This window comes from Heliangelus exortis, chromosome 8 (assembly GCF_036169615.1).
Source record: "Heliangelus exortis chromosome 8, bHelExo1.hap1, whole genome shotgun sequence".
NCBI classification, from domain to species: Eukaryota; Metazoa; Chordata; class Aves; order Apodiformes; family Trochilidae; genus Heliangelus; species Heliangelus exortis.
The window spans coordinates 3,262,250-3,285,881 of NC_092429.1; the positions used below are offsets into that span (position 1 = coordinate 3,262,250).

At 40.2% G+C, this 23,632-nt stretch overlaps 1 long non-coding RNA gene across 1 annotated transcript in view; it reads right to left on the reverse strand.

The window, feature by feature from the left end:
• Positions 1 to 388: 388 nt before the first annotated feature.
• Positions 389 to 23,632, reverse strand: part of LOC139798864 (uncharacterized) — a 28,066-nt gene continuing 4,822 nt past the window's right edge. Inside the window, exons 2-3 of the long non-coding RNA XR_011727011.1 lie at positions 6,060 to 6,239; positions 389 to 453 (exon numbers count right to left, since the gene is read on the reverse strand). This is a non-coding gene — a long non-coding RNA (uncharacterized lncRNA). The remainder of the gene's footprint in view (positions 454 to 6,059; positions 6,240 to 23,632) is intronic.

The window sequence follows — 23,632 nt, forward strand, 5'->3', positions numbered from 1 at the left end:
TTTTTTTTCCTTCCCATAGATTGATCTTACTTTAGTTGGGAGCATATCAAGAAAAAAAACCTCAAAGTAAGGAAGCTTCTGCTCGAGTGAAGAGCTACACAATGTGTAAGGGCTGATTATATTTATATTACATATTCTCCTGTGAAAAAACAAGCCCCCCAGCTAGCAGGGGAAGAAAGGTCACTGCAACTGAAGAAGCAACTGACTCAGTGTCTTAATTCTGAAGGAAATGAGCCCTTTGGAGAGGAGAGGGATTTTGTGATCTAGTTCAGAGGAAGGTATGTGACTTGGAAAATGAGCTTTTCCTGTTGTGTTGGAGAACAACACAGCAAATCAGGACTGGAGATTGAAAGCCAGAAAAAAAAATTACATTTAATGACATTTAGGGCTTTTTCTTACCTTTAAATGCTCCACTGGTGACTGTCATTCTCCTAGATTATCATTCACAGCATCCTTAAGAAAAACTGGAGAAAGATTAACAATAAATGACATCTTTCTCATACATGGCAGACAGAATTCTACTTACTGTTTAGATGAAATCTCTCATTAAAACTTTCCAAAGTGGTGTAATCCACCACTTCCCCTGGGAGACCATTCCAGTTGTCTGACTGTCCTCAGAGTGAACAAATGAGATTTCACTAATGTTAAACTTATCTTGTTCTCCCCCCCAGCATCATAGGGGCACTGTGGATATGGTCTCTGTGGTCAGGGATAGGTAGATGGGAATGTGTTGTGTGGTGGCAGCCATTACCATATCTTACTCTGAAGACTGATAAGTCTTGCAGGGCTTCAAAGGGTTTAGAAATGTGCAGAGGAACCTAAATGCTCACAAACTCCAGTGTCATAGTGAAGTAGGAGCACTGTAAATCCTGCCAGGTCACTTGAAATGTAGATATACTTGAGGGCTTTGGTGTGGTGCATATGCCAGTCACCCTGGGACTGGAGTTTTGCTCAGAAAGAGCCAGCTGAGTAACTACAGTACTTCACACCATAACTGCAGACACAGAGCATCCTTAGTGTTACACTTAGAACAAAAGTGCCCATTTTGGGGAAGCAGATCACCACGGAGGCTGATAGAAATGCAACAGAGGATTGTTTTTAATGGCTTTTTGGGGGGAATATTAAGATTTATTCCTGTAAAGACTTAGTCAGCAGGTTGCACAAACTCCTCTTAGAGCACTAATAAGTCACCATGTTACCAAATGCTTAGCCATTATAATTACAGCCACATGTTGTCCCTTTTACAAATAGGTCCAACTTAATTGCATCATTTTTCAGCAGGATTTATGTGGTCCTGTTTAATCTAAAATTAGTACATGCACAAATGAAGTGCAAACTATTTTCCATCACTGAGCTGTGAAATGTTCTCCAGAATAGAGAGATACCAACATGTTGCCAAAAGGATGAAATAAGGAATGAGGCAACTTTGTGATTCATGTGTGTGTCCACACCTTTACAATCCTGTGAAAAGTAAGAAAAAAATATACTAAAATATACATTAACTGCAAAATGAACAAAAAAGACAGTTAAATGATCTAAATCAAATAGTCTTTTTTTTATTATCACCAGTAAAATAAAGGATAAGGGACATCATAAATCTATCCTGATATTGCTAGCTTTCAGCATTTATTAAATATAGTGAGAGCTAATGTGTTTTACATATTACATCAATCTATCACATGTAAATATATCATATTTTAAAGTGCTCTATAAGCCAAGATTGTGTTGGCCTAAATTCTGTTAGTGTGACTAATATCCCATATCACCCATGTAGCTCTGATGTCCTATAGATATGCAGAGGACACAGGAGGTGTGAGAGTTTGGGCTCTCTGATCCTAGGCCAGATACAGCATTTGCCAAACCTGCACGTTGGTTTGAAGTTGGGAGCATGTGTGACTTCCAAAAAGGTTGAAATTCAGACATAAAAATGTAAAAGCATGACCAAATCCCAGTTAGACCAAAGAGCCTGATGCTGGAAAGAGAAGAAATCCTCCTTGAATTTGTATCTAATAGGGAAAAGTTACTTTGACTTCAGTAGATCAGATCTTGCCACCCAGGATGGAGATTTACTTGCTGTTCTGAGCAGGTTGGAATTTTAGCAGGTAAATTAGAAAGCCAGGAAGGGGCCCGATAGTCCTTAAACACTAATATGGAAGTGCTAAGCTTGTAATGTCACTAAGCATGGGATCTTCTTTTTTTTTTTTTTTTTTTTTTTTTTTTTTTTTTTTTATTTTTTTTTTTTTATTTTTTTTTATTATTTTATTTTTAAATTTTTTTTTTCTGCAAGTTTTGTGTGATATGATTTGGGTACCAACCTTGACCATCTCCTCCCTTCTGCATGTTCACAACTTCTGCATTTCCTAATGGCCTTTGTTTTGTAAACTAAAAGCAAGTGCCCAGGCTGAGGCCTTTGTTACCATTCATAAATCAGAAGCTGAGCATTTTCCTGGTACTTCTCATGTAAATTTTTCCAAATATGCTCTTATGAAAGCATTTAAGCACCTATAACTTCACTCAAGAAGAGCAAAGCGTGATGCACGAGTACATTGTGGGCATCACAGTCACACTTGGAAAAATCTCATGGGGAAAAGGAGACACTAAAGAACTTTAGAGAACACTTTCCTCACACTCCTGGTGAATCAGGCTTTATGTGTAAAGGCAATTTAGATCACTTTGGTCTCTTGCAAGATGAGTCCTGCACGGAGGAAGACACTGTCCTTGAAGCATGGAATGTGGATCTCACAAAATAATGAGCTACTAAAAAAAAGTGAGTGAAGAAGGATGCTCTGCTATCTACTAAGTAAGTTAATAATTTATGAGGTGCTGTGATTTCTGGTTACTGCCACAACTGAGTAAGTACTTTTTGTGCTGCATGTCTGGTTTTGAAGATCTTCAGGTAAGCAGATTATAACTTCTCTGATTTTGTTGTGTTTTTTCTCTGCAGACTGTTCCTCTCCATGCTGAGTGACCTGAGTCTGTCTGCAGGGGAGCCACCTCCATCTGTTGAACAGTTGTCAGATGAACCACTGACCTACACTGGTCTAACACCCTGCAACACCTGCAAGCTGCTCAACCGTGGCCACCGGGCCACTCAGTGACATGAAGCAAGATGCACAGGTGACAGCTTGGAAGGAACTGGGTCTCTTTTATTATAGGCTTTAAAATAAAATATGAAGCAAAGCTTCTTCTGATAGTGGTGAAGCTGGAAGTAATATCAAGCCTTTCTGAAGCAGAAAGGCTGCTCTTGAGTGTTAATTCCCAGAAATGAACACTGATGCATTAGCCTGTCATCCACTCAACACTTTAACCACATTAAATGAGGCACCCATGCTCAAAAGACTCCATTCTCATATTTCTGGGGCATCTTGAATATGTAGAAGCAGCAAAACTTGTCTTGAGGAATAGAGGCATCAGCAGGAAGAGAGGACAGATGGTGTACATTACAGAAACCAAGCTACAGTTCAGTGTTCCCAAAGGCAGCAGTTCCTGCAAGGTAGGAGCAGTTTTAAATGAACAGAAAGCTGGAAAACAAAAGCTTTGGCTTTGGGATTCATCCTGATGTCAAGGGGGTGATCCTCTGTCCTGCCAGGTTGTGGAGGGCAGTCCCTTGACCATGGGAAATCAGTGAAGGGAGAGCTGTTGTCTGGAGAGCTCAGCCCCAGCAGACTCATGAGGAGCTGATGGAGGGATCATCACCCCCTTTGAAGACCTAATAAGGTATTTTATAATAAGGTATTTTAAGCCAAAGTGCAAATGTTGGTTTAGGTAAGCTCCATTTTTTTTTCATTGGGAAGGGTTTTTTCCCACCCCACACTGCTAGCAGATGACTTCTCCTGAATTGTGAAAGTTCATAAACCTCTCAGAAAACTTGTTTGATTTTCAGGCTGTATTATGGTCTATTGAGATGTTTTAGTTTGCAATGTAATTGTTCCTAGTGCAATTGTTTTTGTAATTGGAAAAGAATATAGATTACATGATGGTTCTAGTTCTGAGTGTATCAGGTTGCAGAAGATGTACATTTATATTCTTTCCTTCAAATTTTGCCAGTTAAATTTTTTTATAAAAAAATTCAGAATATCAATAAACTGTTTATCACTGATTCTTGTAGTGAATCTACAGGCAGTCTGGCCTGAAGATGAGCTTGAAAAAGGCACTTATATGCTCCTGGAATACAAATTAATCACTAACTTCTTCAAGTTCAATCCATTATATCTTTTTTTATCTTTTTCAGAACAAGGGAAGACATCAGTTAAATTGTCACAGATAAAGCCTAAACTGTTGTGAAACTGCATCTGATTTTCTAGACTGATCTGCAAGGTATGCTTTAAGATTTCAAAAGCCTCTCCTTAACCTCCATTCCATAAATATCTTTATGTTGGGCTGAAGCATAGACACATACACAATAGAACCTAAATATCATTTTCTAATAGAACTGCTGAGGGGTGTGTGCTATATCCTCTCATAGCAACCATAGGCCACCTCAGATTTGGAGGCTGAATGGATCCTATGTGATGGTTTCCATGGTTGCACAGGGTTTCTTGTACCAAATAACATTAATGTTCCAGTCATTAATAGAATAATTTTTACAAAGGCATTTTTTTCCTCCTTAATTCCTCTCTTAAAGTTTACATAAATGACTGAAAAAAGTTGTAACATGGAAGTTATTGTTCTAAAGCTTAACATATTGACATTGTTTCAACATGATCTTAAACCCACAGTGGCTCCTGAGTCAATGCTGTAGGATTTGGTTGGTAAAATAATTATTTTTTTTTTTTTTTTTTTCCTTTTCCTTTACCAACTTGTTCCATTTATCTTATCAAAAGTTTGATTGCCACTTCTTGTCTGGCAAAGTTAACTATACTGAGAGTGGCTGACTCTTTTTGGAAGAAGACAGTGTGAGGCTGAGGACTTAGAGGTGGGATCTCAGTTGTGGCAATGGAAATCATGTTTTAAACCTGGTAAGTTATGTTGGTTCAATGAAAAATCTTTTTTTTTTTTTTTTAAAGGAAGTGCCTGTTTTTGTGTTTTAATACTGAGTAGGTGATGTTATTGTCCTTGCTGTTGTTGACACTTAGGGTTTTCAAAGGCTCAGCTGGGAGCTGTCCTCTACCTCAAATTTTATGTCCTTCTGAAAAAAATTTCAGCTCTTAATTGTGGAAACTATTATGAAAAGTGCACTCTAGAACTGCACCTTGGACAATAATCCCCAACAAGCAGTGATGTGGTTGGGTAGCTACAGTTGTCTGGGACTTTCATACAACTTAAACCCATGAGTGCTCAGGCTGTATGAATGGCTCCTTTCAAAGTGCCAAGAACTTGCAGGTAATATCCTAGTTCTGGGACAAGCCCTGGCTGAATGAGGGGTCAGGATCACAGGGAAAACCTTCCTGTGGGGAAGCAGCACCATGTAGCTGTCCATTTGATTTACTAGAGAAAGAAATATTCTGAAATATTCTACTCAAGCCTGGGGTGTAATTATCCATTCCAGTACCACAGAAGAAAATATGCAGAGGTTTTGAGCAAACTCTTCAGAAATACAACAGAGAGCTTAAAGAAATTGTCCAAGTGTGTGTAATATTTATACTGGTTCATTGCTACTCACTTCTGCTCTACAACTGAAAGCCTGTAAGACTTTGCAGAACTCTTAAACTTTCCCAAGATTTGTCTTAAATATTTATCTGGCTCACACATGTGTACTGCAGTGCTGTTTACAAAGAAGAGCTCAATGTGCAAAAAGATGAAATTCTTAGTTTGTGTAAATTGTTGTTTTCCCACTGAAATCAACAAAATTGCCTCATGAGGTTCCTCATCAGAGGATCTGGCCTCTAAAGAACATTCAGTGTATTGTTCTTGGCTGCATCCATGAATATTTCAAAGTGTGCTGAAGCTGGGGTCTGAATGTGCTCATTCATAGACCACTGTATAAATGATCAAAGGAGAAGCTTCTTCATCTTGTATGTAATAAATCCTCTGCTTTCAGGTTTACTGAACTGGAAACTATCACAGAAATACTTGTTCCTCACGTACAGACCAGGAAGTTGGAGTCAAGTCTTACTCACATTGGACAGATGCCTCTGGAAGTCCTTGGCACATCTGACAGAGCAGATAGAAGCCATCCTAACCTTTGTTTACTGCAGTGCTGAGCCTAGGATAGTCTCCTTTGGAATGTGTCTTTGGAGACACTGCTTACTGGTCGAGGTCAAACACTGGCAGAGGAGCAGGAGAATATGCCTGAATATCTGAAAAACACAAGCAGGAGGAAGGGTGACTGATTTGAAAACAACCAAAGTGTGTTAGGATAAGCTTATTATTGGATTTATAACCATTTGTTATAGAAAATTTGCCTAGATTTTAATAAGGAATTATCTTAGTTTGTATTTTCCCTAGTTTTGTTTTGCATCTTGCAGGTTTCTTTACAGAACAGTGATAAGTTCTTAGGGAAAAAACTGATGTGAAAGTTTTTTAGGTCATGAAAGAAGGACAAAATTTTCCTCTAGAAGAGTCTTTTACCAGCCATCCAAATAGTCATATAAGAATGATTTAAAACCAGCTCTTTCTAAGGTTACATACAACCTGAAGATATTAGAGAAAACTGTACAAGGAAGACCAACTGTGAACGTCAAGATCAGAACTTTTTACCACTTGGAGGTTTCCTAAGGGGATGCTGATTCTGTGTTCAGTAATGTACAGCACTGATTCAAGGGACTGGCAGGGCTCAAATGTAATCTCAGTCAAAATGAAGACTTTATTATGGGAGGGGGATTTGCTTATCTCATGTACATCACTGTGGATGTCTTCCCCCCCCCCCCCTCTGAAAAATGCTGGCTCAGAATTTTCAGATCAAACCCATTGATTGGGTAGCTCTGTGCATCTATGCTGGCCTTCTTTGTGCAGTTGTTCAAGAGGTTAACAGAATCCTGCCCCTTGGAATGGGAATTTTGCCAGCAGCACCAACTGGGACAAGATTATTGACTGTCTGAGGCAAAGCTTAGTTGATAATTGTTGTGTTTAACTCTTAATTCTATGGCATTATCCCAGTAACTTGTTGATACATCTAGAAGTTGCCTGGTGTCTGGCTGTACACACCCACACATATGCACACACTTCCCTTTGGGAATGCACAAGCTTCTGCTAATACTGATGCAGATGATTCACTGAGCTTTCTTATTTGTAAACAGAAAACATTTGGACTTATGTCCTGATGAAAGAAACTATTAGAAATTCAATGTGAAGTTGCATTCATGTCTGTGTTCCTCTCAGCAGGTGATCAGTTCATCCTTGTGTGCTTACAGCCATGGTTCAAGATGCTGAAGGTGCAGAAATGCCAAAAGACCAAGTAATGTTGCACATTGCTAACACCCCACTGCAGGGATCAGGCACCCATTTGGAGAACTGCATGCAGGGCTCTACTTCTTTGACTCAGCAGGATTTGTGTGTGAGAACTGCTTCCCCCCGTGTCTCATGCTGGGAGATGGGGCTATGAAGTAATGGAGCCTGCCTGGCTGTACTCAAGAGCTGCTTTACAACATCCAAAGCAAGCTTGCCAGTCAGCAAATGCTGCATTACTCTGTTGAGGAGTGTTTGTTTTGCTTGTTTTGCTGGGCTGAGTTTCAAGCAACTGATAATGTGTCCACAAACAGTTCTCCTCTTGCAGTCCATTTTTTAAAAAGAATGGTGAGGACCAACACTCCTAAGGTTGGGTGGGGCATGGATGTGAAGGGTGATAAATGATCTTGCTTCAGTGTGTGAGCCTGTGGTGCTTTTGAGTGCAAATTAATGTTTGTGCAGGTACCTTTGGGGCAGTGGAGTTGTGATTCTGAAGTCTGGTGACTGTTTTTAAAAATATACCTTGGACATGTTCCTGCTTTGTTGGCACTGATTCTGCCAGTGGAATCACCTTGCTACAAATGAGATGTACAGTGGTTTGCTGTACTAGCAAACCTTACAAGTGCTGAAGAATAAACTCTGAAGGCTTCTGAGGATTAGTTCAGTCTTATTCTGAAGAGCAGGTCAGTCTTAGGATCAGTCTTCAATTGCCATATGTTTAAAATAGGGATGGCCTTTGCAGCAGGATGGTTGTACCCTGGTTTGTAGGTGACTCTACTGATGATGATAACCTGATTGCTGCCCAGCTCTTGGTGATGGAAGTCCCCAACATGGATGGATCAGAGTGTGGGGTACATTGTAGGAGGTGTGAGTTAAACTATGGGATGCAATACAATTCCTGCAAAATATATGCAGTTTCTCATGTAAAACATATCTTTGCAATTTCCATAAGCAATGTTTGAGTCTTTTGCCTGTGTTCTTATAAAAATAACAGTTCCTTGGAAAAACAAAAGATTTTTGTTTTTCAATTTCTGCAGTGACAGTGGACAGATTTCAGGCTGGCTACTGGGAGCAGCCCCATGCATATCTCAGGGTGAAAAAATAATCATGTCACTTCTTTGGAACGTGATCTGAAGTTCACTGAAGTGAATGAAATGGCTCCTGTTGGTTTTAAGTGGATCCAGGCTTTACACAGTGAACAGAAGACGTGTGTCTCATCTTCTTAAATGTGAAAATGTTATTGGTAATTTATGTTGATAGAAAGAGCACATGGTAACTTTCTTCTTGAATTTACATAACAGGAGGCAAAAGCTTGGAGTGCAGAGTTCAAAAACATCAAGGATGCAATTGTCTGTTACCAGCATCATGACAGTAACACAACCAAGGCTGTTTTAAGAATAATTGATGGAAGGCAAAGCACTAGGCACTGGTTCCCCATCACCATCTCACAACTTCACTGTGCCTGGTGAGCAGGGTCATCTTCAAGCTTGCAGAAGGGGAGATGTGGTTCTTTTCTGAAACACCTATGTTGATGTTTTCTGGTTTTGATTTGATGATGATTCTGCTCTCTCCAAAATAACCAAGCCAACACATGCTGGAGAGGTTATCAAGGAATCCATTGCAGATGGTGCTGCTCTACAGTGGAGTGACTGAAGCATCTGGGAGTGTGGGAGTACCTTGTCTACACCAGTTAACAATGCATCACAGCTACTGCCCCGTGGTATGATGCTGATAATTCCCTGGGCAGGAATTAAGAGGACTAACAGAGAGAGAAAAACATCAAATTACTACCTACAGTGATCAGTGGTGTATTTTTAAGATATCCCTGTGTCCTCCTGCTTGCAAAAGGATCTCTCCTACAGCTTTGTTTACCATCATTTGGGAGAGGAAATATTCCAGGGCTCTGAGTTCACTTTATCTTCGGGTCAAGAACCTCCTAATCTTCAATGCCCGAATAAATATGGGGGGGAGAATGTGCTTTGTTTTTAAGATTACATAACGTTCAAAAGATTTGAAAGCCATGCAGATAATATTTCATAGCAGGACATTGCACAGGAATCAGAGGAACTGAAGCCACACATTAGTAACACAAATAACACGATGCTTCTTATGTCCAAGTGCTCTTTTACATTAATGACTTCATTAAAATCAACAGAGTTGCTCTGGATTTTCAGCATTTTTAAATAGGTAAGAGTAAACTGAAGAAAACCAATTGATTTTCTAAATCAAAGAAGTATGCCTGTTCTTTTTTTTTTTTTTTTTTTTTTTTTTTTTTTGGTGTGTTTTTTGGAACACTTAAATACAGAAAATTAATAGAAATGTCAAGACTCTGCTGCTACCAGCTCAACTTTCAGCACATCCATAAAAATCCTATTTTTGCAGAGTGGGATCAGTCCATGGTCAGATACCACATGCTGGATCTCCACATTTTTTAGCCATCTTTGACACTTGATGTGTTACATCCAGAGCAAGCCTGGAACTACACCACTTGTAAAACTTTCACCATCACAAGGCATCACCTCCACTTTCCAGGCAGCAAATCATCAGACAATTAACTTCCATCTGATTTTAATACTTTGTTTCTCTCATACTTTTCTGGCATACATATAACACCATCAAGCTGAAGTATACTTTAGAAGGTGATAGGGAAAAGATCTAACATCCATTTTTTTCTTTTACAGATTTTTACAGTGTGAAGAAACTATTTTATTCCTCTTAACCAACCAAACCAAACAAATCCAACTTCTGAACTGACATTTTAGGTAAGTGAGAAGAGCATCTGACATAATTTGCAGTCATTATTACATTTTTTTATAGATCTCTGCTTTCCTAAGCAGACAGTGGGAGAGGCATAAGACCCAATGATGCTTACTGGAATCTAATTTTTTACACTAAAGTACCCCAAATGAATATAAAAGTAGTAACATAGGCATGGGCAGAAGTCTGGTATCACCTTCTCAATCCCACCTCAGACTCTTTTAAGGGGGAGTTGAACATCATGCAGCCTCACTGCAGAGAACAAGGTTCCCCATAAATGCAGATACCCAAGATCTTCTCCATGAGTCTTTCAAAAGGAGACCAAAAACACTTTTTTTTTTTTTTAGTGTTTCATTGAAATTTGTCCTGTGTGGATGCCAGAGCTTTCCAGCAATGTGACCAATTTTCTTTCTGATAATGGCTAAGCTAAATATATTTTGAACATGTGCACAGGCTCCTGGGTGAGTGTTCACCAGTGCAGTGACTTTTGTTCTCACTCCTGACTCTCTGCAGAGCAGGAAAATTGCAGTTTCTGTGCCAAAGGGGTCAAGCCTCACATCTCACATCATTCACAAGAGAATGAAAATGGTGAGCTGTACATGATGATGTTTTTTTCTGTTCCCTGCCAGTACTTTGACACATCTGGCAGAGAAGTTCACTGTATGAAGTGTTTTCTGTCCTAGTGAGATCTTTTCATGACATTGCTTGAAAAATTTAGGTTTGCCAATTCTTTTGCTGTATAATAAACTAGCCAGATTGTTCCACACATTTATTGCCTGACTTCTTCAGATAGTTTTAAAATGTTCTTGCATCATATTGTTTGGTAAGTAGGTCCCTACTCAAGTCAGAGCATAAAGCTTGATCAAGATGTTTGTATTCCTTCAAAGTGTCCAGGCAAGCATTTTCTATACAAACATGAATTATTTATTGAAATTATTCCAGCTGGGGTTTGTATGTGTGCATGTATTCTTTGCTAAGTGTTTTAGCAAGTACTAAAATCTCAGGTATGTTAAAGGGATCAGCAAACTTCATGCCAGTATTAAATTAATATTTGTGGAGAGTGAATTTCAAGTATGCTGTGTAAAGAATATGTTTCAGGCTGTATTTTTCAGCTAAGTGGTTAAACTCTGCCCTGAGATCTGTTTATCCAGGATAGTAGGAAAAAAAGTGAGTATGCTTGTGTAGAACATACAACCATATGAGAGGATTATTTGGAAAGTTATAATAGGCAATTAAAGTCTTGGAGGCATTCAAGAGGTTTCACTGCTTTCAATAGCAAATGGTTTATGAGGAGAAATAAAGCTAAGCTTTTTTGTTTTGTTTTTTTTTATTTTTTTTTTTCAAGTAACTTGTAAGATTTGTGTCAGACTTTAAGGAGAAAATGGTCACCAATTATATTCTAAAGAATAACAATAAAAGCTTGGTTAGAGGAAAGCAATACTGAGCCCTCTTTAGTGAGGTCAGTAGCCTTAATTGCTTTGCATTTTTGGAGGACTATTTAAAAACTGAGCCCATTTCCTCTTCTGTGAAAGTACTGCAATTTATCTTCAGTGATTTGTTTGTTTGCTTGTTCTTTCCCAAAGTCACACTTTAACTGTGCACCTCTGGCTGCTAACTGTGTAGCTTTGTTGTATATCTGAGAAATATTGTTTCCAGTAATCTGTAAGCCTCAAAACCCACCCCACTCAGCCCCTGCTTCTGACATCAAAGAGAAAAGCATTTTTTGTGATCTTAATGTTCAAGTCACAGCAGCTTCACTTCTGACTCAACAGCCTTGGACAGAAGCAGGTGGCCTTTTCCTTCTTGGGTTTTTTTGGGGTCCATCTTTCAAGCCAAATGGCAGAACCAAGACATCTTCTGCCACATGTCCCCCCCTTGTTATCTGATAGAGGAGGGCAGTACAGGGGTGTAGAGACATAAAACTCTTTTGGGGTAGGCAGATTAAGGAAGCTTTTCATTCCCCCTGAAGTTGGAGGCCACGAGAGATGAACTGAACAGCACGTTATCTGATTACAATAACACTCAATGGAATAAGCTGTGTTTTATCAGCAGTAGGATGGGAAGAAATAGATTGTTAAAGTGGTTTTCTACTCCCTGCTTTGATTCATGGTGGCAGGTCAAAAATGTTATGGCTCACCTGGTAGTTTGAATGATCTTTCATCAAATTTTAGTCTTGCAAGTTGGACTGTGCATCCTTTTAAGTCCAAGCTTTTCATCAGAGGATTGGAAATGGTTATTTTGTGCCAGTTAGACTCCAGGGAGTCCTGTTTAAGCTCTAAAATAGGAACTTGCAGAGCCTTTGGATCTGCTCACATATATTTCAAGCTTTTAAATCTGTGGGACATAACCTGGCAGAGGTTCCTCCTATTCCAAAAGCTCAGGCACAACTTGCTTAGCATCAGAGGATCTCTTCCAGTCCCAAACAGCAGGCAGGTTCAGCAGTGGAGTGGTCAGATCCTTGTAGGATCCCTCTGGCTGCAGCCAAGTAAGACCCTGTTTCATGTTCCCTTGAGGATCTGGAAGTTTTCTCTAATTGAGGCACCTCCTCTGCCTGGGTTCATTGTTCTGCACAGACTTGCCATGGCAGAAGGAGCTTTGTTTTCAGGCTTTTAGAAAAACATGATGAATTTGGGTTCTTCCTTTTAAAAGCTCCATCACTTTTTATTACCCAGAGTTTCAAAAACAGATTCCCTGCTGCAGGATTTGGGAGGAAATCCATAACTTATCCATAACTGTGTAATGGTGTCTCGTAATTCATATTTTTTGGAAGAAAAAATGTTTTAAAAAGCAGCCTTCTTATTCTGTGAGGAGGAATCTTAACAGGGCAGAGGGAAGGAGGTGGAGGAGAGCAGAAATCAGGGAAGACTGTGGCATAAGCTTTCCCTTCTGTTACCTGCAGGCACATCTAAGCCAGCTGTTGCTGTATTAAAGAGGTTTGGGTTTTTTTCAACATATAAGATACATGCAAAGAGCCATGATGCATTGATTCTGCAATTTAACCAAGTGCTCAGAAACAGCACCCTCTACTTCAAATACTTCTCAATGGTAGAAATGGTTGGAGCTTTTCTCTTGGCATCACAGCTGGATGGCAGCCCATGTGGTAAGGAGATCTGGTTCAGCACAGCCATTCCTCCTCCTAGAGGTAAAGACCTCCCAAGATGAGATGTCCAACCCCACCAGAAACTTTGGTGTATGCTCATTAGGCTTTTGCTGTCTCCACACCCTCATGTGGCTTGCTGATCATGAAGACACTTCTCTTGCTCACCTGTCTCATGGAATAAAGCTGAGGGCCCAAGTCCTCAGGGTAGGCATTGGTGAAACACCAGTGGAACCAGTGTGACTGCTGCTAAATCCAGAGTCCAGAGCAATATTTTAAGAGGGAGAAGCCAACATGATCAATAGGGATAGCAGGCAATGCTGGACCTCAGTTCTTCCCTCACTCCCCTCCCCTCGTATTTATAGGTTCCTAATTTCCGCTGGATAATGAATATTGCTCTTCATTATAATTATGTTAAAAGGTACCAGCATGATGATTCAGAAACCCTTGAAGATATAGTCATATTTTCAGCAACAGATGGATTTAACACTGCAGATGGAGTGTTAAGAGTGCAGGTAATAACAAACTCAGCAATGTACTGTACTGAAATATAATTGGAAAGTATTAATCATATATTGGTTACTTCAGCTTCACTAAGTAGATGTTTAATTTTCATCAATCTTTTACCAGATTCCCGGAAAGATTTCTGTGTAGACAGAGTGTGGCTTCTAGGTGAAACAATTGCTGAAGTTATTAATGACTAAGGCCTTGATCTTGCAGGCATGTGCCCATGGCTTACCCAGGCATGCAGAATAAAAATCATTTGTGTTAATAAGGCTGTCAGATGGAGCTCCATTCATATGGCCTGAGTTTCAGCTGCTGAGTAGTCAGTCACCAAGACCCCCTCTGAACATGGGGGCTGCTCAACCCACCAACAGGAAAAATCAGCTGCAGGATTTGGGGCATAACACAGGAAGTTTGAAAAGCTCCATTTCTAGTGGGTGAACCCTGAGCCTTTGCAAGACTGAGGGTTAGCCTGTAGAAAAAAAAAAATTAACTGGGAAAGGTTGGCTTCTTTTTGCCATTCTTTATTATTTTCTCTAAGTACAGATCTTGCAAAATTTTCTGCATATGGAGAAATAGCTGCAGCTACTTCCATAAACCCTGTCAAATTACTGTTCTTCTATATTTGCCTTGTCCTAGAGGTTGCATGTGGAGACTGGGTACATCACAGGAGTTTTTACTCTGAGCATGCCACACAGGAGCAGGGTAACCAGTGATGCCTGGCTGCATACCATGACTCTGATTCATTAATGCTATTTATAACTAAGATTTCATTTGTAGGATCAGAAAGTGGTCGATGTTCCTGTGTGCCACCTGGGGACAAAAGGAGTGCTGTGGGGCCCAGTTCCAGTTTTCACAGGGAAAATCTTCATCTGTTTTACAACAGGAATATAAAATGTGATTTTTGGTGAAAACAGAACCATTAGACCTTTGAATATGTGGATGCTTTGTGTTCATGTTCTTTTCTGTGTGTTCAGGCATGTTGTGCAGCTGCATCTCCACTGATTTCCTGAAACTTCCCTTTCCTTGCTAGGATCCCATAGCCATGGTGTGCCATGATGACTACAGACTAATCAAGCTTGTAAACAACACATAAATCACTTCCTAAGTTTTAAGTCCTATGAAATACTTTGTCTAAATGCTTTGGTCTTCTTCTGAACTATTTTGTTTTCTAGCTATCTCCGGACCCTATAAACAAAAAATTCTGTTTGGAAAGTTGACTCTCACTCAGTGGTACAGTATCTTCATCTTGGCTGATGGAAAAAAAAATAAGATCAGGTAATGAAATTCAGTGTGACTGGAAAGAGAATCAGGCATGACTAGAAACCACAGGTGAATATGCTTAATAAGGCAAAATTAGTGTGCTGTCGACTTTGACAGGCACCTGTATGCCAGAGAGATCCAAACAGGGAGTGATGGATTGCCCGTGGAAATCAAATAAAGGTGAGTAGAAATTACTCCAAATCTGGTGTCTCTCTAAGGGTACCAGTCAAGGGGACCCATCTGTAACACAGTCCCACATTGCTGTCACAGGGAAGGGGCAGTGTATTGCTGGCATCTGAAGACAAATAGATTTGGGGTTTTTTGCTCCATTTTCACTTAAACTTAGAAATAATATCTCCTTTCTCTTTCCCACTCTGTCCAGATTATAGGGTGAGCAGCAAGCCCCAGAGCTGCAGCAACGATTGCAGGAAGGGATGGGTGTCTGGAGGTTGGATCAGCCAGGATCACCTCAGGGCAATGAATGCTGAAGGTGTCTGCACAGAACTGGTGTACATGGCTGCCCAGGCTCCAGCACATGGACTGAGACAAAGGATGAAACTCATGCTGGATTGGTTTTCTCACTTGGATGCAATCTGGAGAGCCATCTCCTACGTGCTTACTGGTAGGACAGATTCTTTTGTCTTTCTGGCAGTGTTTGAACTTTCATTCTCTTTCTCCCTCCCTTATGATGAGAATTGAATCCAAAATTTTCTAAATTGTTGGGCTTCTTAGTTTTTATTTAAATGATATGTCTTAAAGCACCTCCTGCATTGGCAGCATGGAGTTCTGTTGGTTGGGAGAGGCTCAGTCTCACTGTTCACCAGCAGCATGGGATGTTTGCTATTTGTGTGGAATAGGCAGGTAAAGAATTGCATATACACATAATAATGCAACTTCCTACACATTGAGAAGTTGTCTAGGTCTGTAAAGAAGATACTGGATGGCAACAGATTCCCTTTAATAAATCATCTCGCATTGCTCTGAAAGGTTTAAACTCCAGCTCAGCCAAAGAGAGTTGAGGAAGGGGGTGTAATTTAGTTCATTGAGACCTATGAAAGCTGCAGAACCCCTGTGGTTTTTCCACTGACACTGGGACTCCTACCTGTCCCTGTTTGCCTGCCATCATCTTAGGATATGCTGCTTGATCTTTCCAGTTACTGGGATTTTTTTTTTTTTCATTTGTGTTTCATGACAAAATGCTTTTGGATGGAAATTGTAATTCAAGCAAAATCACAAACCATTAGCTTTATTGAAGGTGTTTCATTTGGTAGCTCAAGCTGTGTGAAATTTGCTAGATGTATCAAAAAATACAGGTAAATATCCTGTATTTTAAAACTTGATAAATTATTGACCAAGGAAGAATGCACCGAGTTGATCAGTCTGATGGTTTTGTCACCATTTGTCCTTTGAGAATTCAGAAGTAGTGGATCATACTTTAATGCTGGTCTGCTCTCATCCTTTGGGAGAGAGAAAACAAGCATTCCTGTGTCTCAACTCCTCATCAGTGTGAATGAATCAGCTATTAAACTGAAGAAAATGAAATTGACATGAAGAAAATGTTCTCCCTGCAGCTGCAGAAAGTTATAGTTGTCTCAAGTTGATTTTTGTCCTTTCAAAAACAAGTATTTTGGGTCATATCCTATTAAATAGCTGGAATTTCTAGGAAAGTTTGGCCTAAATATACTGCTTTCATATTTTTAGATTTATTAAAGTAATTTCAGTTGCAACTTTTGGCAGACATTTAAAAAAGGACAGTCTGAATTCAAGCTACCTTTTAAAAATGTCGCTTGTTTCTTTTTTTATATTATCAAAACTGCAGCATTTAGTGGTAATTGAAAAAATGAGTTTTGCTTTGTTTTTTTTTCACTCCAAGGCTTGCAACTCAGCAGTTTGTTGCAGAAATGCTGTCTGAGGGTCAGATAGTCCCATTTATTCACCTTGGCTTTGTTGGGTTTGCATGCACACCTGTGCAACAACATAACAAGGTAAGTTATTGCATGGGCATCCTAGACAAATACCAAATAGTCTGTTTAGGAGAGATTTCAAATCATTTAGATTTGCAAGACTGCTCCCTGCACCCCTCTGGTTTCTGCACTGAATTACCTGGAATAAATTCCTTCAGCTCCTGTTGCCCTTTTATCCTTGTTGTCTTAAGTGGAGCCATTTTTTAAACGTTGTGTTTTTCTGGGTAATTTCTTTGCCATGCAACTTTCCTGACTTTACTTCGAAACTGTTCTCAAATACACAAGGGAACACAACCCAGCTTCTCCCTGCTCCTCTCAAGTGTGCTTGGAGACATGAAAAGAGCATTAAAAGACAATCATCTTGCCAAATGCATTTGTTATGCAGGGGAGATAAAAGAAACAACTTGTTTGATATTTTGGAGACGTCTTGTCCTTACCTGTTAGCATTCAGTTCTCTACTTACAGCCACTACTCAACTGTAGTACAGACACCAAACTTACTATCAAACTTATTCTTGAAGCCATTGGCATGGAGAAGAGCTCTACTTCAACATTTTAATCTTTCTTTTAAGTTCAAAACCTGGGTCTCTCATTCTTTGCACTCTTTTAGTTTGTTTGCTGTTGTTGCAGTTTTTTTTCTACCTGCCATGGCAGCAGGAAGGAACAGTCCCTGCTGCTCCATTCTTTCTCCCAGTAGTACAGTTACTCATCCCATAGGCAGACTGGGCTTTCTAATCACTTCCAGTGTCGTGCTGCCCACCTGAACACTGCTCCTGGTGAGATAATGTTAATTATATATATTATATAATGTATGTCTTCCTTGAGACCAGCTGCATCCAGCATTGGTGTAATTTGGGTCTTTGCCTCTTGGAACCCCTAAAATAAATTCCATGAGAATCCCTTTGGTTTTCTTGGAGTTTCTTGGTTGCTTGGTTTCTTTTTCTGGTTTTGGTTTTGTTTGGGTTTTGTTGGGTTTTTTGGTTTTTTGGGTTTTTTTAGTTCTTAAAGATTCAGTTGATTTTTGGGTATGAAGAAAAGTCACTCCAGCACAGCATTGAGACCTCCTCAATTTATACAGCAATTGAATGCTACATGCAAACATCTTTCCTTACATAAGTGGTATTTCTTATTTTAATACAGTACATTTTTAAAGCCAAATGTTGAAGCTGATCCCTTGCTAATGCTTGGTGGCACTTTCCAACTAAACAGAAGCTTTTTATTATATTTAAAGGATTTGTACACTGTCAGATGAACAGATGCTAACATGCACCTGTAGTCTCTCTCCACTGGGAACTGTATTTACTACCACTGGTTAGAACTATTCAGAACATTTCTGAACCAACTTCACACTGAAATAATAGCTCTTTATGTCAAAAAGCTGTAGTGAAAGCATCTGCTTATATGTCTAGTTTAGGGTTGGTGGTTTTTGTTTTTTGGGGTTTTTTGAGTTGGTTTTTTTTTTGCTAGAACTAAAAATTGATGTATATCTTTTGACTTGAGAATTTCTGTTCAAAATATCAGCTTTCTGTGGAGAAAGGAGATGGAGAAGATTTATCTGAGTACTTGTCAAAATTCTGTCCAGACATGGTGATGACAACTTCTGTGTTTTAGCTACTTATCATGATTTGTTGATGGTTTATATACTCTTGTTTGATATTTGTAAGTAAATGGCTTATTTGGGCTTTATTCCTGATTTTGCCATTCACTTTAATTTTTAAGACACTGGCCAAAGTTGCAAGCTTTGTTTTAGGAGCTGAGGGATGAGGGTAAAAAGGGGTGAGTGAGCAGGGCAATGGGAAGACCTCTGAGATGCTTAGGACTTGTATCTTGAATTAGTCATGATTTTCCAGCAAGAGCTAAGTATCAGCTGCTGCACAACACTGGGCAGGAATCAACTGGACATGCAAGATCAAGAAAGAAAAAGTCAAAACAAGCATAGGGAAAATCTAAGGGTGGAGGGTCTATCACTAGGGAGAGTTAAGATTTTGGCTTTTTGAATTCAGCATAACAAAGCCTGAGGGGGGAGATAGAGTAACCTCCAAGTATCTTGAGGGAATAAACAGGGGGCACTAAATAAAACCTGGACTGTTTAGGAGATATTGGCAGAAGTCCAAACAGGCTTAGAGTACCATAAGAAAACTCAGGCTTGCAAGTAAAGGATGGTTTCCATCCAGTAGAGGAAAGAAATTCAGAACATCTCTCAAATGGAGGACAGAAAGTTAAAAGTTACAGTGCAGTCTGTCTGTGAAAGGGGCTTTATGTCCTGACTGTTGGTAACTGGGAAGGACAGAAGGTGGCAATCAGACCTCTAGGTGTTTCCTTCAGAGCTTTAGCTGTGATTGCTTATCCTTCCTACCACCAATGAATTCCTCCAGCCAACAGGTTTCTAACTCTGTTTCTGCCTCTTGAATTGGTTTGTGTTTTCCTGCTGAGAGCAATTTCTGGACCAGTGCTCTCCCTTCCTAGGGCATCATCCTCATGCAAGCACCTCCACTCTGACAGAGAGCCATGTACAATGACTGCTTGCTGTTTTGGTCAAGCTCTTGATCCATTTTTTTACCACTTCATACTATTCTCCTAACTTATTATCTGAATGCTGCATCCCTGCCCACTGATAACCAGTGGCCCAAACCTCACGTGGGTACCTTGTATAATACCATTTAACTTTCACATTTAACCTATACCCTGTGTTAAGGCCAGCATTGTTTTGGGCCAGACTCTAGTGGCAGGACTTCCCCTGGATTGCATCAAACTCATGCAGTTTCCCCAGTTGTAAACCCCATCATTTAGCAGATGGAGGCTGTCTCACTGTCACAAACTGCCTTGCATGGGAGCCAGCAGCAACACTCTGCTTCTCCAGAGATGAGTCATGGTATTTCCAACTATTTGGCTAATCAGGAAACTCGGATCTGGTGCTTTACAGGCAATATAGAATATTTGCTTTGCCTCTGTGTGCTACTTTACATTCTGGATCCTTTGCCATTAGGATCTGAAGTGTATAAACTGCATCTAATCCAATTTATCCTGTTCATCTTGGCAATGCTTGCAATGCTGACAGCTTAAAGAAAACACTTAATTTGACTAAGTGTTTTCAGTTTACTTCTCAAAATATTTGAAGTCATTAAGTACCCCTGCACTGCAATACACACAGTGCTGACCTACTTTAGCACATTAGTTACCATTTGTGTGATCCCCTGGTCTTTGCAGGCTGAAGGAATTTACCTGGCTAAGACTGGGCTCAATGTCTCAGAACCATTCTCCTTGTTTGATGCTTTTCAGTCTGTCTTTCAAAAAGCTCTTAGAGCATAAATGAAGAATACTGGGGACCTGGAGTGACATCTTGTCTCTCTGCTTCACTGGGCAGGTTACAGGAGAGGGGGGGATGAACTCCCCATGCAGATGCTCTCCTGCTGCTCAAGTCCATGGTATTTGTAGCTATTTGTATTCATTGCTACCTGCCAGAGGTGAGGGTCCATGGAGGGATGTAGAGCAGCCTGGGAACTGACCTGAGGAGCACAGGTGATTACACACAGTGGTTGACTGGCACTGGAGCACACCAGTGCTGATGGGGTCGTGGGATGTGCACCCCTGTCCTCTGTACAATACATTCCCAGCTGAGGACTTGTCACAAACCCCTCTGTGATGGCATCTCACCCTTCCCCTGCTGCAACCCTACAAGTAGAAATGTAATCTAGGCTTACTGTCATTGCCAAACCCAGATGCCATACACTGAGCAGGACGAGAGAGAAGGGAGAAAGCATAAATAAGGGTAGAAATGGACCAAATGGATTTTTCAGTGCAAGCAGCAATGTGTCATATTGGTGTAATGCAAGTGTAGTTGCAAATGCTATCTTAGATAACACTGAGCTAGTATAATAAGTAGAAAATACATTAGTAGCTCCTCAGTGGTCTTAGACCTTTGCTAGCTTATGCCACTGTGTCTCTTCTGCCAGTACAGGTCACAACAGCTCATTTAGCTGCTCTGCCCCAAGTTTTGGGAGATGTCAGTAAGCCTCCAATATTCTGTGTGTCTTATCTGCTTTGTCATTAATGATTCAGATATTATGGAACAATTATCTAATCCAAAGTTCTTACAGAAATTGCATTTAAAAAAAAAAATCTGCTGTGAATGGCTGCTGGTTAGGACCAAGTGACTCAATACTGTGGTTTGGTAGTACTGGAGAACCTGTCTGTGATGCTAAGGTAGCCTGAAATTTGCCAGTCATTGAAGGGCAGGTGATACAATCCTGCTACAACAACACAGCGATAGCTCGATTTGGCACATCAATATGATACAATTTTCCTTGGTGATTTTTCTTTTTTCCTTTTAAATTGTTTGCTCAAGACTTCCTTTTCAGAGATGTGTGCTGGCAAGTTGCAATACCACAGAGAAGGGGAGGTCCAGAGCTGCAGTAGGAGTAAGGAACTTAGAAAATGCAACTGGTGCGGAAGAGCGAACAAGGTCACTGGTGACAAGGCTCTGCTCCATCTGTGCAGGCAAGCTCGTGAGCAGAAGCATTCCAGCAACGTGGCATTTTGTCACATTATTCCTTTCCTTTTAAATTTCAATAGCTAGTTATTTGCCTGCCTTTGGTTAGGAGACAAAGCCCCTCTTTGTGCAGCCACACAACGCAGCTATCTCAAGTAAAGGAGAAACGAAATGCAAATTTCTCCGATAAGCCAGGAATGGTGCTCAGCTGGGGAAGAAGGAAGCATTGTCTGGCCCCAGGAGCAGAAGAAGGTGGTGTTGCCTGCTGCCTCTGACAGTCAGTCCCAAAAGGTGGAGGAAACCACAGTTTGTGGAGTCTTCTGATAACACTGACATTAAAACCTCCCATGTCCCCATTTCATCTTCCATAGGAGAGGGACGAAAATTACTTTGTTGGTTTGTGCAGTTCAGCAAAGCATCTTAGCCTGCACTATTTTTTATACAAGTACACAAGATCCCCAGCTGTCTGCACAGAGCATTTTGTAACATTGGGTCTGAGAAATTTGTAAAGGACCTGGAGAAGTTTAAGTGGGGCTCATTAAAACTACCGAGGTTGGTTTTTTTTTCCCCCTTTTCAGTCAATTTTTCAAGGCAATGGGAATTTTTGCATCAAGTCTTAATATTGTTGTGTGTGGGGTTTTTTGTTTTTTTGTTTTGTTTTGTTTTTGTGTTCAGGTGTGGTACAGAGTAAATGACTAGTTAAAAATAGTAAAGTAAAAGCAAACTAATGCTGGAGCAAAGGCAAAGCTTGGAGATACCAGTTAGAAGTTTGTTTCAGAACCATCACTGAGGTGCATAATGCATGTGAAGAGCTAGTTAGAGTTTAAATTGGTGACACAGCCAGAGGAGACAGCTTAACCTCTGGCATCAGCTAGGACTGGGCAACAATCTGAGCCAGTGCAGTAGTGCTAATTAATGCACCCTGAGGGGACACAACGAGGCATTGGTCCTGTACACCTGAGACACACTTCTGTTGGTGCCAAGGTGCCAACTGAAGCATTCTCTCATAAAAACAACCCATGTTAAAAAAATAAAAAAGGCAATATTCCAAGTAATGTGGATAAAACAAGATTTAGACAGAACTTAGCCATTACCTTGGGGCAATCTTCAGTGAGAGAGCAAGGATGAACATCTTGGGGCCATCACCTCTGTGGCTAGCAGGGGGTTATCTGGGAAAGGATCTCTCTCTGCACTGATGGTGGACACAAAATAAACCTATTTCAGACTGGACAAGGAACAATGAAATTACTTGATTCCTGTTCTGCTTCAGGTTTAACATTAGTAGTGCATTAGCCTTTGAGTCACAAATAATTCAGTAATAAAAATCATCAAACACTCAGTCCTCAAGCTGAAAGCTGCCACATAGAAAATCAAGCAGTTTGGAGACTATGGCAAGCTCTTGGCTTCATCAGATGACCTGTTCCTGATAAGGGAGGCAAGGAAGCTTTTTTTCCAGACTAGCTAGAGTCATGTTAATCTTTATTTTTCTCAGTAGATGTATTTTTGGTGGATGAGGGATCTCTAAGCACTTATCCATTTGAAATATCTTGATGCTTCTAAGAAGAAGACCCCAAGGACCTTAACTTCACATCAGAGACAAACCCCTCAGTATGGCTTGCTAGGAAGTGCTCATCCATCAGCTGGCTCTGAGAAGATGAATGCTGGAATTGATGTAAGTGAGCATTTATACTACAATATGCTACTATTTCTCTAACAAATATTTTATTGGAGTCTAAGATGGTAATAGGGGGTGGTTGCATGGGGCACTATCTACAGCTGCCTGGATGGTAGGAGAGAGGATCCATTTGGCAAATCAGGCCAGAGCAAACAGCATGCATTTGGTTGATCACCAGCTATTAAAATAGCATCAAATCATAGCAACCTATTTGTTTATCATTCAGTGCACAATTCTCTGCACAGTATATTCATAACTGCTGTACCCAGTCTAATTTTAAATGAGCCAGCAAAGCCATTTCCCAATATTCTCCTGGGAAGTGGATTGATCTCTACTTCTGGGGCAAAGCCTCTCACAGAATCTGAGCTCATGACATTGGTGTTTAACTTTGAAATAAGCTGATTTCAGATTCAGACTAATTTTAAAGCTCTGTGTGGTCTGAATCTCTTTTATGACCCCAAAATTCACTCCACTTCCAGTGCCTCCACATAGGTTATATCTACCATTTTCTCTCCAAGGAAGAGTGTTGGTACCATTGCAGATTCCCTTATGATCTCT